This window comes from Miscanthus floridulus, chromosome 10 (assembly GCF_019320115.1).
Source record: "Miscanthus floridulus cultivar M001 chromosome 10, ASM1932011v1, whole genome shotgun sequence".
Classification (NCBI taxonomy): Eukaryota; Viridiplantae; Streptophyta; class Magnoliopsida; order Poales; family Poaceae; genus Miscanthus; species Miscanthus floridulus.
Genome location: NC_089589.1, coordinates 66,650,618 through 66,666,832, shown reverse-complemented (window position 1 = coordinate 66,666,832; position 16,215 = coordinate 66,650,618). Strand labels below are relative to the sequence as shown.

At 42.4% G+C, this 16,215-nt stretch overlaps 1 pseudogene; it reads right to left on the bottom strand.

Annotated features, from left to right (window-relative positions):
* Nucleotides 1-1,038: 1,038 nt before the first annotated feature.
* On the bottom strand, nucleotides 1,039-13,835 carry LOC136486695 (phosphatidylinositol 4-kinase beta 1-like; annotated as a pseudogene).
* Between the last annotated feature and the right edge of the window lie 2,380 nt (nucleotides 13,836-16,215).

Sequence of the window (16,215 nt, the reverse complement as noted above, 5' to 3'; positions counted from 1 at the left end):
TAATACTAGCTTACTTCGGGCACCGGATTGTACCTGATCTGTCAAGCGATACTGGCCTGTAGCTCTATGCCGAACCCAAACGTAGAGATTATGAGGGACGTACAGGGCTATCACCACCTGCCACCCTAGCCCTCAAACATGAGGAAAGGCAAACGAAGGTGGCCCATGACCGAGGCAACTGCTCCCTTCTCTGTGCGGCCGTGCATAAGAATAGCAAAAGTTAATGGAACATTGGTCCCACGGCAATCAAACAAAAAAAAAATCATCTTCAATCATGTTATTAATGTTGTCACTAAAATGTAATGTGTATTTTTATTGTCACTTTATTTCATTCCTTTGTTACGGACTCTTTCGATTCAAACGTCTTAAGCCTTTTATCCCTGTATTTTAGTTTTCACTTTTTAGTCTGCCATATTCCTACGTTTTTTTTTCTATTCTTCTATTTTGGATTCATGGATTCCAAACAGGTCCTAAGTCTAAACACCAAAGCCTCGTTTTTGTTTTTGTCGAATACAAATGCAGGTCCAAATATCTTTTGACCCCCATATACCGACACAAAATATGAATAGTTTGGATATGGATCCACATATCCATTTAACTTTGTAGTTTATAAATATCCACCCAATAATTTTAGTTGAACAAACCATATAATGAAAGATCAAAATATAATAACTATACTAAACTCGATACATATAAATGAACAATAATAAAACTACATCGTTAGTCAAATTTACTATATAAATTACAAATTAATAATCATACTATGCATCACTAGTATTTAAGATAAAAACACAATCTACTATAATTACTCAAGGCGCAAATTTTAAACAGTTTCAACTTTTTAAAGCTGAATACCAGCTATTTAAAAACTATATTATACATCATTGACCATATTAATTAAAATATCATAAATTTAATATAATTAGCCATAATAATTTTTTATCACAGCATTATAGTCTCGACCTGAACCTGATCCATACATAGCATCCATTTTTACGAAACTTCAGACTGCACGTCAGTCTTATACACAAGAAATGGTACAGCAAAAATGTATTAAAAATCTTGAGGTGTTTTTCTTCATGACACGGAAATGTACTTTGTGTATCCACATTGCAATTTACTAGGGCCACCAAAAATAAATTTTACCAAACACTGATGATACTGCTAGTCAACAAGCTATCACCTAGATCTCCGGAGGCCAGACAGCCACAACAAAAGGAATTAATATCTTAACAACTAAAAAACGGAAGGCTCCTATAGTATGGTCCCTGTACAGTATTGGTAATTTACAAATGCAGTAAAGCACATCTCCATCTACTTTGGTGCTATAGGGATACCACAGGACATAAGTACAGTGACACTTCGAACGGCATATATGTTCTTGTCCTCGGATGATCCCCAGCTCCCATATGCCTATAATTTACACTTGTTTGCTTCAAAGTATGGCCCAGTCCTCTCCTACATCTTGTCCAAGCTACGTCAACCAAAGGTCTGTACAACAATGCAGCTCGGGTTCCAAATTCCAATATGCCAAATAGAGCTCCACTAGTCGCAACCTCCTAGCACAAAGCACTAACTAGATAACTGCCGATGACTGTACACTTCTCAACTCTGTCAGAGGGGGGATCATATGAAAGTACAATGCAGGCACCAATCTGTTTCCCTAGTTGACCACAAATGTGCAATGACACATGAAAACACAGTGCTCAATTACCTAGCTCACTCCTGGAAATCTGACATGGGGTGTGCCAGTATAGATCAGCCCCAAACTGACCTATGCAATCCCACGGTTTGCTCCAAGGATACAAGAAAATTGGTTTCTGAATGAATCCGTTACTCCTGTGGGGAAAATCATAAAATCCCATTCAATACTCTCTGGTAGTAATCATATTGCCGAGTGCGCCAAGCATCCATGCTGCTACTGATCAGTGAGAGCACCAGGGATACGCATTGCTGCACCCATCATATCATATAAGGTAAAAGTTAGAAAAAGTTCTAGGAATGATGATGAGTAGCAAAGATTAGTAAGCAAACCTCTTCAGTTAGACTCAAGTGGAACCTCTTCCTCAAATTTTGTATAGTGCGAGGGCCACCTTTGAAACATGGAAAGCCAGAATCCTGGTAAGGGGACACAATATAACACTTGTAAGATAATTTGTAACAATTGCATACAAGCCAAATCAGAGAAAAAGCTCAATCAACACAATTATAGGCAGCATACCAGATACCAGACATGCAGGGGTAACATTACATCATACAAAAAAAACTCAAATCAATTTATATGCTTGAATGCAAGAAAACAAATTCACTGTAGTAGGTCAGATTACATGGCACAGCAAAAAAAAAGTTGAGTTCGTATTGGATGAAAATTGAGAACAGTGGAACTTTTGGCCAATATGGAGGACCTGTCAAAGGATCTAATGAAATAATTCTTTACTGATATACATCACAAAATGTTGAGCTAAAAATGTGTTTGCATGAAACAAATATTTGCCCTTAAAACTTAGTTGTATGACATATATTAGGCAACACAGACAAAGTATGTTACCTGCAGCATTTCCACAAGAAGTATAATACGCTCTGCATGCTTCCGACAAGTAAGGAAACCTTGAATGCATAGCACCTGAAGAAATACAAATTAATATATAGCCTATACAAAAATGAGAAGCCCCAGCAACCAACCAAGGGAGTCTATCATTTAATATACCTTGAAGTAATCAAAGAACTCGCTGGGAGTTCCCTCTGCATCAGAATCCATCACCTAGCAAATTTGCAACCCAAAAATATAGAAGTATTTAAAACCTCATTTTTATAATATAAAAATATCTAAAACAAATTTCAAGCTTCCATCATACTTCAAGGAGTTCCCTTGTTAGCTTAAATGGTGCACTCTCGAAGTTTACCCCTCCAGGAGAGTTAGATAGTATGAAACCAAAATCAATATGAATAATATGTCCTTCCTCATCTATTAGAAGATTCCCATTGTGGCGATCTTTCACCTGTAAATTCACAAAAAAAAAAGGAACACCAGCTATGGGCTTAGAATTTGTATGAACAATGACATCAATCATTTACCAGATATATTGCATTTCAGCACCTGAAGTAGGTAGCACAGAATTGAATATCCAGCCATACTTTCAACAAAGTTTCTCTGCAAAAAAGAAAAAAACAGCTGACTTTTTGAGTTCAAACAATACTAGATTTCATATTAACCCTCCTAGGCTGACAATAGATTGACCACACGAAGATCCCACTGGACAGTTTTCTTGCAGTTGCCTATCAAGTATCACGAAAACATGGTAGCATAATGCACGAAAATTCTTCTTATAAATGACAATTAAGAAGCAAAGGCAACTAAACCACATTCTTTGCATAGACATGCATAGCATAAGGGATTGACAAGTTGGTATAATGGTTACTGAAATACAACTAAGTTTTGCATTCAAGAAGCAAATTAATAAATATACACATCTTGTTTTTCTCGGACAATGCAAGCATGAGCGCTGCATGTCACCTGTGCAAGTAAAAGTACAAAGGAGAGGCCAACAGGCCCAACCTCCAGTCACAAGGATATAATTTGCTTCTACCCCAAAAGGTAGCATCTCACCTGTGCAAGTTTGAAATTTGGAGAATTCTCTTCATACTTGGCTACATAGTAGTCTCGGAGACTTGAAATATTGGGAAACCTACTTTTGAGCGAATGGATTGATGCCTGCAGTAACAAGAAATAAACTTGTAGTAGAACCAAACATATAGTAATAATGATGGTAGTAGTTAAGAAGATAAGATACCAACCGTATCAGGGATGGTCTCAATTAGTGCTGTATAAGCAGAAGTAACAATCACTTCATAAGGCCGCAGCCATAGTGGTAAACCAGCTTCTTGATATATATCTGACATCAGGAGTTAAATAAGAGCAGAAACAGAAAATTAACATACCAATGAAAAAAAAAATACTCCCTCTGTCGTGTAATATAGCGCATACAAGCATTCAAAAATTTGAGACTGCAGTATATTAATTCTGTTCCAAACACAAATATGACAACCAATAGGAGTGGTGCTATTTCTGTGTGCAAGAAACTGGTGCTACATCTATGTACAAAAGTACAAAAGTAAAAAACATTCACATATCCAGATGTCATTTAGTAATCATGGCTTTACCTAGGAAGAATATAGATACTTATTCCATGGTTGCATCTGTTTGAATTTTGAAATATTTGCATATATATGAGATGCCAAAACTGCAAGTTAAATGCTTAAGCATTGAGATATCTGACAGAAACAACAAACTAGAGCATGACAAAATGATAGTCCAAAAGGCCATTTTCTGAAGGAAATAGCATATTTATCTGGTGGAGAAAGGCACAATGCGAATGCGAATGCGAATGCAAAAATGACAAATCATTATAGGAATGAGAACCAGCTTTTACCATAGAAGTGTGCAACAAGCTGTACAGCCAAGTATTCTTGACGGCAGTCATCACCACTCTTGACAATAATCTACAGTTGGAACAAATGTTTCAGAAGCATGGCAGTAATTGAAGATGTTTCAGAACCAAAAACAATGGGAATGGACAGGCTGCAGAATCTCTGGAGTCTGGAATGAAAAGGCACAAAACCAAACACAATGCTAACAGCTTACTTGAACGAATCAACCATTCGTGAAACACTTGAGATTTAGCTGTCGCTTTACTTCTCAGTATTTAAATTCTTCAACAGTCGATAGAGTTCAGCCAGTCCTCCAGAGATGGACGGACATAGGGATGAAAGCGAGAATGGAATATTCCATTTACCGTGGGACATTCCCGTAATAGTGATATCATTTATGACCGTTTCTGACCATTATCATGTATTCGTATTTCAACTTTTGATTTTCTAATTTCATGTACCGTATTGATGTCGTCACTAAATAGTTAAAATGAAAATATGGTGAGTTTCCGACTGACCCGGAATAGTTTCCATACAGCAAATATCGTAACCAACCATTTCTGATCATTTTCATCCCTAGAAAGACACCATTATTCATTGAGTAATGAGTTTATATGAAATTTTTTTTCCTTGAATACAAAAGAGAACTGCCCATTGCATTACAAACAAATTTTTTTCTCGAACAGAGAACTCCGCCTATGTTGTCTCAACATAGCAGGTCCCCAAGTCCTGGTAAAGGAGGGTTGTGATAGGCGTTGCGAGCCAACGTTAAATTTAGCCATTCTAATGGAGATGAAACCCGAAAGAAAACCGTTGGGGCGTAACCCTCTTAGCGACGCGCCGTGTCGGCACCCCCTTGGTGACGCGCCGTGTCGCGATCTGGGCATGGTGTCAAGTGAGCAAGGATCGGGTCGTCGCTTCCTTAGTGGCACGCTACATCGGCACCCGGGTGTAGTGAAAAATGAGCAAGGGTCTTCACATCTGAGTCGTCGGGTGCGAAGGGTAAGGAAGCCAGTCGAGCCAACTAGGATCCGATTAGGTAGTTGGATTGTAGGGTCGCTTACAGGTAAGTTAAGAGAATTAGTTGATACCACGACTAGGAGGCGTGTAAATATATTATGCGTTCAAGAGACTAAATGGAAGGGTCAGAAGACGAAGGAGGTGGACAATACAGGTTTCAAGCTTTGGTACACAGGGACAGTCGCGAATAGAAATGGAGTAGGAGTTTTGATTGATAAGAGCCTCAAGAATGATGTGGTGGGATTATCTTAGTCAAGCTTGTCGTTGGTGATATGGTCTTGAACGTAATTAGTGTGTATGCCCCCCAAGTAGGCCTCGACGAGAGTGCTAAGAAACAATTCTGGAAAGACTTCGATGGCCTGATTAGAGATGTACCTAGTAATGAGAAGCTTTTTTATAGGAGATCTTAATGGGCATGTAGGTACTACAAGCACAGGTTTCGAGGCAGTTCATGGAGGTTTTGGGTATGGTAGTAGGAATCAGGAGGGGGGGAGTTCTAGACTTCGTGGTAGCTTTTGACCTGATGATAGCCAACACTTTCTTTAGAAAGAGAGAATCTCATCTAGTGACCTTCAGCAGCGGACAATATTCTAGCCAGACTGACTTTGTCCTCGCAAGAAGAAAGGACAAACGAGCATGCTTGGGTTGCAAGGTGATACCAGTGGAGTGTGTTGTTTCTCAACATAAGCTTTTGGTGGCAGATTTTCGTTTCTAGGTGCGTGCCCGTAGGGATAAACAAACTAAGATTGAAAGAACAAAGTGGTGGACACTGAAAGGGGAGACGTCAGAGGTATTCAGGGAAAAGGTTATCAAAGAGGGCTCTTGGAAGGAAGAAGAGGACATAAACAACATGTGGGAGAAGATGGCAACCAACATTCGAAAGGTGGCCTCAGAGATACTTGGTGGTGGAACGAGAAAGTCCAAAGGGCTATTAAGGAGAAGAAAGAATGCTATAGACGCTTGTACCATGACAGGAGTGTGGACAACATAGAGAAGTACAAGGTGCCAAAGAAGACTGCAAAGCGAGTTGTAAGTGTGGCAAAGGGTAGAGCGTACGAGGACCTTTACCAACATTTGAGTACGAAGGAAGGAGAGGACATTTATAGGATGGCTAGGGTTCGTGAGAGAAAGACAATGGACTTCAACCAAGTTAAGTGCATTAAGGATGAAAGGGAGCATCTCTTGGTGAAGGATGATGAGATCCAACATCGATGACAAGAGTATTTTGACAAATTGTTCAATGGTGAGAATACAGACACAACATTTCTGTTGGATGACTCTTTTGCTGACATCAATAGGCGCTTTGTGCGGAGAATCCAAGAATCTGAGGTCAGAGAGACGTTGAAAAGGATGAAAGGAGGTAAGGCGATGGGACCGGATGGTATCCCAATCGAGGTGTGGAGATGCCTCGGGGACATAGCTATAGTATGGCTAACCAAGCTGTTCAACCATATTTTTCGATCGAACAAGACGCCTGACGAGTGGAGAAGTATATTGGTACCGATCTACAAGAATAAAGGGGATATTCAAAGTTGTACTAATTACCGGAGAATTAAGTTGATGAGCCATACTATGAAGCTATGGGAGAGAATTATCGAGCATCGCTTGAGAGCAATAACGCGGATCTCTATGAACCAATTTGGTTTCATGCCCAGAAGGTCAACCATGGAAGCCATTTTCTTAATAAGATAAGTTATGGTGCGGTAAAGGGAGAAGAAGAAGGACCTACACATGGTTTTTATTGACTTGAAGAAGGCTAATGATAAAATACCAAAGGTTATGTGGTGGGCTTTGGACAAACATAAAGTCCCAACGAAGTACGTCGGGCTCATTAAGGACATGTATAACAATGTTGTGACTAGTGTTCGAACAAGTGATGGAGACACGGATGACTTCCCGATTAAGATAGAACTACATCAAGGGTCAGCTTTGAGCCCTTATCTGTTTGCCTTAGTGATGGATGAGGTCACAAGGGACATACAAGAGGACATCCCTTGGTGTATGCTTTTCGCGGACGATGTAGTGCTAGTTGATGAAAGCCAGATGAGTGAATCAGAAACTGGAGTTATGGCGGGAGACTTTAGAGTCCAAAGGTTTTAGACTCAGTAGAACTAAAACTGAGTATATGAGATTTGACTTCGGTACTACTACTCGGGAGGAGGAAGATATTAGTTTGGAAGGTCAAGTAGTGCATAGGAAGGATACATTTCGATTTTTAGGATCAATGCTACAGAGAGACGGGGATATTGATGAAGATGTTAGCCATAGAATCAAAGCAGGGTGGATGAAGTGGCGCCAAGCATCTGGTGTCCTATGTGACAAAATGGTACCACAGAAGGTAAAAGGCAAGTTTTATAGGACGACGATTAGACCTACTATGTTGTATGGTGCAGAATGTTGACCTACAAAAAGACAACATGTTTAACAGATAAGTGTCGCGAAAATGCGTATGTGGCGTTGGATTTGCGATTATATAAGAAGGGATCGAGTTCGGAACGATAATATACATGATAGATTAGGGGTAGCACCAATTGAAGACAAGCTTGTCCAACACCGGTTGAGATGGTTTGGACATGTCCAACGGAGACCTCCAGAGACACCGGTGCGTAGTGGAATCCTAAGCCAGTATAGTAACGTGAAGAGAGGCAGAGGAAGACCGAAGTTGACTTGGGTAGAGACAATAAAAGAGGACTTGAAAGGATGGAATATACGCAAAGACTTGGCCTTAGATAGAAGTGCATGGAAAACAGCTATTCACGTGCCTAAACCTTGATTGCTTCTGCTGGGTTTCAACTCTAACCTACCCCAACTTGTTTGGGACTTAAAGGCTTTATTGTTGCTGTTGTTGTTGAACAGGAGAGCTGCATATCATTATATCAAGAAAAAAATGGGAAAGAGCCCTTACAACACACACCCACTCACCAAAATACAATATTCACGACACACCCAAAACACACACATACCCATAACTCTACAGCAAAATTATAAGATGCCCCATTACGTTAAAAAAATTTATAAGATCCCCCAGGGGCAAAAACACAACCTCAACTAAACTACCAAGCAGCCTCAAGAGATCCAACATCCAACTGCACTAACCTCTAGCCCCCGCTAAATGCCACAGGTGTCCCTCTTCTAAAGTTTGCCTCACAAAATGATATTTCAGTCAATCTAAATTATATGTTCTACCTAAGAGGTTACAACAATATTTCACACCAAAATAAAAGTACAGTAAATTTTATTTGGTTAAACTTACAAAATTTAAAATTAACTATAATATGACATAATTTGTAGAGCACCTATATCTAATGAAGATTAGCAAACAGCATTTGCCATACTGGAGGCAAACATTTGTTTAGAAGACCAACAAACGGGGTAATAATCGTGTACATAAATAGCCTCCATGGATCCATCCACGAATGTAAAGGGTCTATAACAATAGTAGTAGAGTAAATCTAATAATAAAAACAAAATTTGACTTACAGAACGCAAGTCCCAGCCAGGTGATTTTCCATGAACCGAAGACCGTCGAATTCTCTCTCGTTTGGCAGCCCAAAGCTCACCAGCCAAAGCATCAGTTGGTTTTGGATCCCCACCATCAGTAGCCTTCAGGAAAAAGAAATTGTGAGCTACTGACTTATTGGTCAAAAAGAAACTAGAACATAAGGGATTCACCTTAGGATCTAAATTTTGGGTGCTCTGCCCAACTCCTTTTAGAGGAAGACCAGGTGGAGCTTCTCCTTTTAATGCTGCAGCCTAGCCCAGCAAAAGCAAATATTAGCATAAAAGGTAACCAAACAGTAAGTTGGATGCCATCGCTGCATGCAATCTCATTATGTTCCAAGGTTGCTTGTTTCTAAAAGCAACAACACAACCAGTGGGGTGCAAATAAGATAACTCATCAAAGGAGAATGTTAGGATAACTGCAAGTTGTGGACGTGGAAGTATTTGTTAGAGAAGGAACAGGAAAACAAAAGTAGTAGTACAAGAAGTATAAGACTTAACACTAATGAAAGAAATTCAAATGTCAGGCTCACCTTTACTTCCTCAATGGCAATTGTACTAGGAACGCGGCGATGGTCCTTCTTTCGTGTTGGTTCATTATCATCTACATCTTCCATGTTAACTCCTGGAACTGCAGACAATGTAACCTTCACCCATTCAATAGGCAGATCAGCAACTGTTTGCGAATCTCCAGGTGGATCATGAGAATCCGTAGCATCATGTCGCAGCCTACGGCCGGTTTCAGAAAGTGCAATGCTCCTTGAGCGACCAAGTTTCTCAATAGAGAAACTAACATTTATAAATTTTACTTTAGTCTCCCAGAGTTGAGCCATTGCTTGGTCAATAACCTGAGATGTAGACTTCAGCATTCTGTCTGTTTCATAGTTTTGTGTTTCGTGCCTGCTCCACAAAGGATAAGCCCATGGAGGTGGTTTTGGTAGTTGCACGTCTCCATTAGCCAATGGTATCCCACCTTTTGATAATTTGTGCCCATCTGATGATCCTTTAGAGTGGCTGGAAATAAAACAAGAGGTGTTACCAGAATGGCATCTGATTGGGGAAACGGTACCCCTGACATAACTCCACATCATGACATGGTCGCTGGCAGGTGGGCCCTACGCCCAGCTGGCCCACATGTCAGTGACCACGTCAGGTGGCAGATGCATCAGAGGATCCCTTCCAGTAACAAAGTGACAGACCACCATTTCATTGTTTATCAAATACAAAAATTTCAATAGAAACTCCAGTTGTGAGCTATGTATCTTTAGCCTCATATATACAAATAAAAATTAGTACAACAAGCCTGACCAGGTTTATGAAAGACTCATCATTAACTTCCATTGAACATCCAAAAAACCAGCATACCTAGGAGCTTCTGCTTTTAAAACTTCAACGCATATAAGGTAAGGAGCTTTCTCCCTAGAATTCAGAAGAACAGACTCGTCTTGAGGTATATGAACCACTCGATATATGCCCTTTCCCATCGGAAAGCATACTCCTACCCATAGAAGAATAAAGAAAATATTATGAGGTTATTCTAGCTGGTGCTTTGCAATATGTAGATATTAATGGAGCATTAACCCAATGCTATGGTATGTAAATAAACCTAAAAAAGAACACATTGGTTCAGAGCTTCGAGTCACAAGAAGAGAGTGCTCTTCTTTAACACAAAGCAATGGCTAGGCATATTGCTCTGATGCCTTATGCATTTAATTCAGTACCACCACAATCTGTAAATTAGCTAGGTGCTCACTGTTCAGCAGACCCAAAGAAACTAAATACAGTGCGTAAAATGGTGATGGCAACTGATGCACGAAAAAAATATAACAGAACAAGTTCTATCAAAAAGGCTATTCAAGTAATCTATATGCAGATGACTGAAACTACTTTTTAAAGATTGCCCATCAAAAACATTTTACATAAAATAACCAGAACTATACAAACCTGACTCAAATGGACAAGGCAAAAAAATATAAATGTACATCCTGTAACTTCCAATGGAAGATGCTAATGTAATATTACCAGCAATGCAATCCCAAAAATTCAAATATCCAAAGGCTTAACAAGAGTGTATATAGTGAACAAAATGCAAGGAACAAAAGTTCAGGAGATATATTGAATAAGATAGAAGAAATCACCTCCATTTTTTTCAGCAGAAGCAATCTGACTATTGATCTCTGTAAGAGACTGCCACATAAAAGAAAATATCATTGCAGGGTACAAGTTAGAATGTGAAAAGACCAAAGAGTGCAATAACTGGCACAGGATGACTGAAAGGTTGTGAAATGAATAGCCATGTAGTTACATGGTAATGTGTTTGACCTACCTCCCGGAGGGCAATCTTACGATCCTCAATAGGAAATATGTCTACCAGGCCATAAGATGTATCACATAAAGCCTGAACAAGTTCCAACGAAGCATAGTAAGAGCCTTTTCGAAGCTCTGCTACTGCATTAATTGGTAATGGTGGTTTTCCACTTTGCTTCTCATTGATTCCTGTGCTACCAGGGTGTTTCTGCAACGCATATCACCACACTTGGGAGGATGAGTACAGATGCAAAAAGAAACCACAGTAAATAAAACAACATATAAAAATTGGCATAATATACTACTATAACATGAACACAGGAGCTATCAAGCTGAAAAATAATATGAGACCAGATTCTTGCCTCTTTTGCTATTTTTGAGCCGAAAATCTCAGAATCTTCAAGTGAGCGGTCTCTATCACGGAAGAGCCTCTTAAAAAAGCTTTCTGATCCTGGGCTCCCCTCAGAAAGATTGTTAGATTGACTGCTTTCTATGTGCCCACTCTTAGAATCTTCTGGGTGCACTCTAAACAACCTACGGAATGACAAAAACTCTGGATTATCCTCCTCTTCGATACCACTAGTACCCTTACCATCATCATCATTTTTATCAGGCCCCTCAGTTCTCCTCTCCCCATGCTTATCCTTAAATAATTTGCGGAAGAAGTTTTCTTTATCACCTTCCTCACACTTGTCATCTTCATTCCTGTCATGAGTGATCCCTTTCTTTCTTCATTCTTATCCTTGAAAAGCCTGCGGAAGAAATTATCATCATCTGCATTTTTATGGCCTTGATCATCTTCCTCTTTCTTGCTTGGTGTGCTGCCTTCCTTTTTCTCATCGTTTTTCTCCTTAAAGAGTTGCCTGAAAAAACCATCTCTCTTATCCTCTTCTATGTTCGCACCAACCTTTTCCCTCTCATCTGGCTTTTGATGCCCTTCATCTTTCCTCTCCTCATTCTTATCTTTGAAAATTTTGCGGAAGAAACCTTCTCTGTCATCATCTTCCACACTCTTGCCCACTCTTTCCTCATCCCCATGTCTTGCATGGATGCTATCTCTCCTCTCCTCATTCTTATCCTTGAACATCCTGCGAAAAAATCCTTCCTTCTCATCATCCTCACCTTGCCTGTCCTCCTTATCACGGAAGAGTCGCTTCAACAAACCATCTGAGCTTGGTGTCAGTTCCATGTCCTCCTCCTTGCTATCCCTGAGCAATCTGCGGAAGAAACCATCTCTATCACCTTCTTCCTCCTCATTATCCTTCTCCCTGCTATCCTTAAGTAACCTTTTGAAAAATCCTTCTCTGTCCCCATCATCCTCCTCCTTGTCTCTGCTGTCCCTAAGAAGCCTCTTAAAAAACCCATCCCGATCTTGTTCTTCATCCTTCTCTCCTGATCGTCTGAAGAGCAGTGCATCGCGCATTTTTGGACCAATGCTCAGCCTCTTAAGCAACTTGTTATCCTCTGATGACGGTGTGGCTGGCTGCTTCCCTCCAGTACCCATAGCATCCTCGGCAACATTGACCCCACCACCAGCTGGGGGGCTCAGTCCAAGTGACGGCGACGATGCGAGGGACAATAGCCGTTGCTTGGACGATCGTATTCTGCTGAGCATGGGGTTACCTCGCGGACTGGCAGCAGGGGATGGAGGAGCCGGCCGGACTAGCGGTGGCCACTCGCCCTGCACGGTCGCTGCAACCTGGCACTGCTCCTGCACCTTGTCGATCCCATCCAGATCGTCAGCGTCCTCCAGCTCAAGCTCTGCAGCGAGGAGCCAGTGCACCTTGAGCGCGATGCGGAGCGACTTGGCGCAGGTGTCGATGACGAAACGGTCGAGGGAAGGGCTGGGCTTGTGGACGAGCATGTAGCAGACCTGGAAGAGGTAGGCCTCGAGCCCCGGCAGCGGGAGCGTGTACATGCGGTTGCAGAGGTAGTCGCGCACTCCGGCATGGTCGTGCTTGTAGAGGTAGCTGACGGCGATCCACTCGCAGAAGAAGGCGGAGTCGAAGAAGCGCACGAGCCAGCCACTGCTGCCAACGGGCGGGGCCGCGTCGGCGGTGGAGGGGATCTCCCGCGGCGACTCCTCCGGCCCGAAGCTCAGGCTCCGCAGCCCGAGAAGCCGCACCATGGCCGGCGCGCCCTCGGCCCCCAACTCAATCAACAAACCCTACTCACCGCCGCCGCCACCGCCGCCGCCGTCTACTCGTCTTCCACCGCCGCTCACCACCATCACAAGCCGGCGCGGAGTAGCTCAATCCAGCACCCCCGACCCGCAGCAGCAACCCCCGAATCCAAACCCTTGCCACCGCACGGCCCCGCGATCCGGAGCCTCCCAAACCCTAGCCTCGAAATCGCGCCCAGATTCGCAGCGAGCGGCTGCAGAATCGGGGAAGGCGGGCGGCGAGAGCACAGGAGATCGGCAGCGGGGTTTGCGCTGGCTCGATTCGACTCGGATGGATTTGATTTGAATTGTCGCAGCGTTTTCGTCGCTGGGTGTAGGAGACTTTGATTTGAAATTTGTTTTCCTAATTATTATTTTTTCCACCGTTTCTTACGGGTTTCTTCTCCGGCGTGGTGGTGGTGGTGGGGTGGTGGTGGGGTGCGGGTGGGGATCGGAGGACGCGGAGCAGGTGGGGGCGGTGATGGCCGCGGGGCGAGGGATCCACAGTGGCAGCCACTCTGTTGTCATTTTTGTGCTGCTTCATGGAATCAGCCAATGGGTGTGTTTGTTTCCGCAATGGCGTTGCGTTTCAGCGGGAAAAGTAGGAAAAAACCCATCGCGTCAGTCGGCCGTCCACAATAGGAAACACAGTCAAAAAAAAGACTTATAATTTGAACAGAGAGATTATATTATATACTTCTACTTACATAGTACATATTTAATATTCTATCAAAAAACTAGGTTTAGAAATACCAAAGAATCATCGTAGGTCCACCCTATGTATTGTGCGCGTATGAGTTCAGCTGCATACATTAGGTCTATTTGGGACATGAGAGTGGGGGATTCGTGGCGTGTATAAACGTAACGCGGCTCGGATGATGTGTTCGCGATTTCCCATCGTGAACGCTCCGTAGAGTTTGGGCTTAGGCATTTCGTGTGCTGGGAGTTCTTACGAACACTTCACCACATTAGGTGGATGCTCCGCCGAGAATTAGATGCTCTCGGGTTCTCTGGAAATTACATTTATAATTCAGCGGACACTCCATGGTCTTTCATGGACACCGCTCTTTCACTCAGAGAGGGTGTAAGTGCTCTGGCTGTGAAGTCTGCTACGTTTTGGGGGTTGGCGGACTCTCCATCGTTTCCGACGGACGCTCGGTCAGACGGTCGATAGAATCTATGTGCGAAGCTTTTCACGTGGGTTCTTGGTGATCCAATCCTAGATGTAGTAAGCTAGGCTTCATGCATGTGTAAGAGGTTTCTAGGGTAGTTTATGTGACTAGTTGGGCTCATGTTAGCTATGTTTGAGCTATAGTTAGCAACTAGTGATTTGGAATCAAACCAAAATCATGATAAATTGATGATTTAATCTTCAGGTTGGGCATGGCAACTTAGCTTTGACATTTGGGAAGATCTGTACCATGTGCTTGTGCCTTGTACCTTGTCCATCCTTGCTTCCAAGCACGAGAGAGTGGATTGGCCACTCATGAGCTCTTCTTGCAAAAATTTCCATAACAATGCATCAAAGGGAAAATCCAAGAGAGATATGAGATGATTGGGCTAGAGTGGATCTTGAACTTACCCTACATATGATGGAACCACCACTAGCCTTCCATATCAAACTTGCATCAAGAACCAAGAGTTAGGTTTTAGGGAATGAATCCAAGGAATGCGAGGGAGTTTCTTGAGCTAACCATGGATTGGAATGGAGGTGACCAAATAGCTCTTGAGATGTTGTTGATGCTTCCTTCCTTTTCCTCTTCTTCTTCTTTCTTCTTGCCTTGCTCCATCTCATCCTCTCTCTAGTTCTAGGGTTCTTCCTTGTTCTTGCTTGGTAGAGAGATGAGGGGGTGAGGAATGGGAGAGTGAGAGAGGGGGAGCTGACTCTGCTGACATAGAGTCCACTTTCGTGCTGACTTGTGGGTCCAAGGGTGTTGGAGGTGGAGGACATCTCATTCTCCACTCACTGCTTATGTTCTGGGAGTTGGCGGATGGTCCGCGAGACCTGGCAGACGCTCTATCAGCCCTCTATCTTGGTGAATTTGATTCAGAGACTAGGATCTTTGGCATTGAGGTCAACTCTTACCGGTATCCACTCTTAGAGAGATTAGGGATCCTGATTAACACCTTTTGGAGAACATTTTCTCATCGTTGATGTCTGTTTGACCCTTGTTGACTCCGGGTTAACTTGAGAGAATTAGGGAGATTGGATGGTGAATTTTGAGTCATTGTCCTTGTGTAAACCACCAGGGATCTTCATGGGAGAATGGATTAACAATTCTAAAGTTTTGACAAGGAGTTCTTAGTAGGGTGGTCAAAGGTTCTAGTTGGACCGACCTCAGGTCATGACGAGTTCTCCCCTCCTTAGAAAGAGCTCGTCCTTGAGCTCAGCCAAGTGGTAGGGTTGATTAAGCTAAAAGGTCCGCGGGTTCCTTTGCTATGAGAGTTCAGATTACCTGGGAGCTCAGTGACTTTTTTCCACTCCGGGATTCGACAAGGGTTGCCATCTGTAGATCATGCATCAGGTCTATGAGCTGATTGTATAATCTTTCTCTTTCTAGGGGTTTGGACTCATCATAGCAAGTTAGGGTATAGTACAACATAAGTGGTTTGGTTGTCTCCACGCTAGCGCGCTTCTTTCAACACATACATGTTGTTTACATTCCTGCACACATGTTTTGGGTCTTGTCATGGCACTAAGACATTTCAACGCACGCAATCCCGCTGAACTTTGAGCTTGTTGTGAGTAACCCGGTGTGTGGGAAGGGTGGGTTAGGTTCAAGTGACATGTTTAGCTT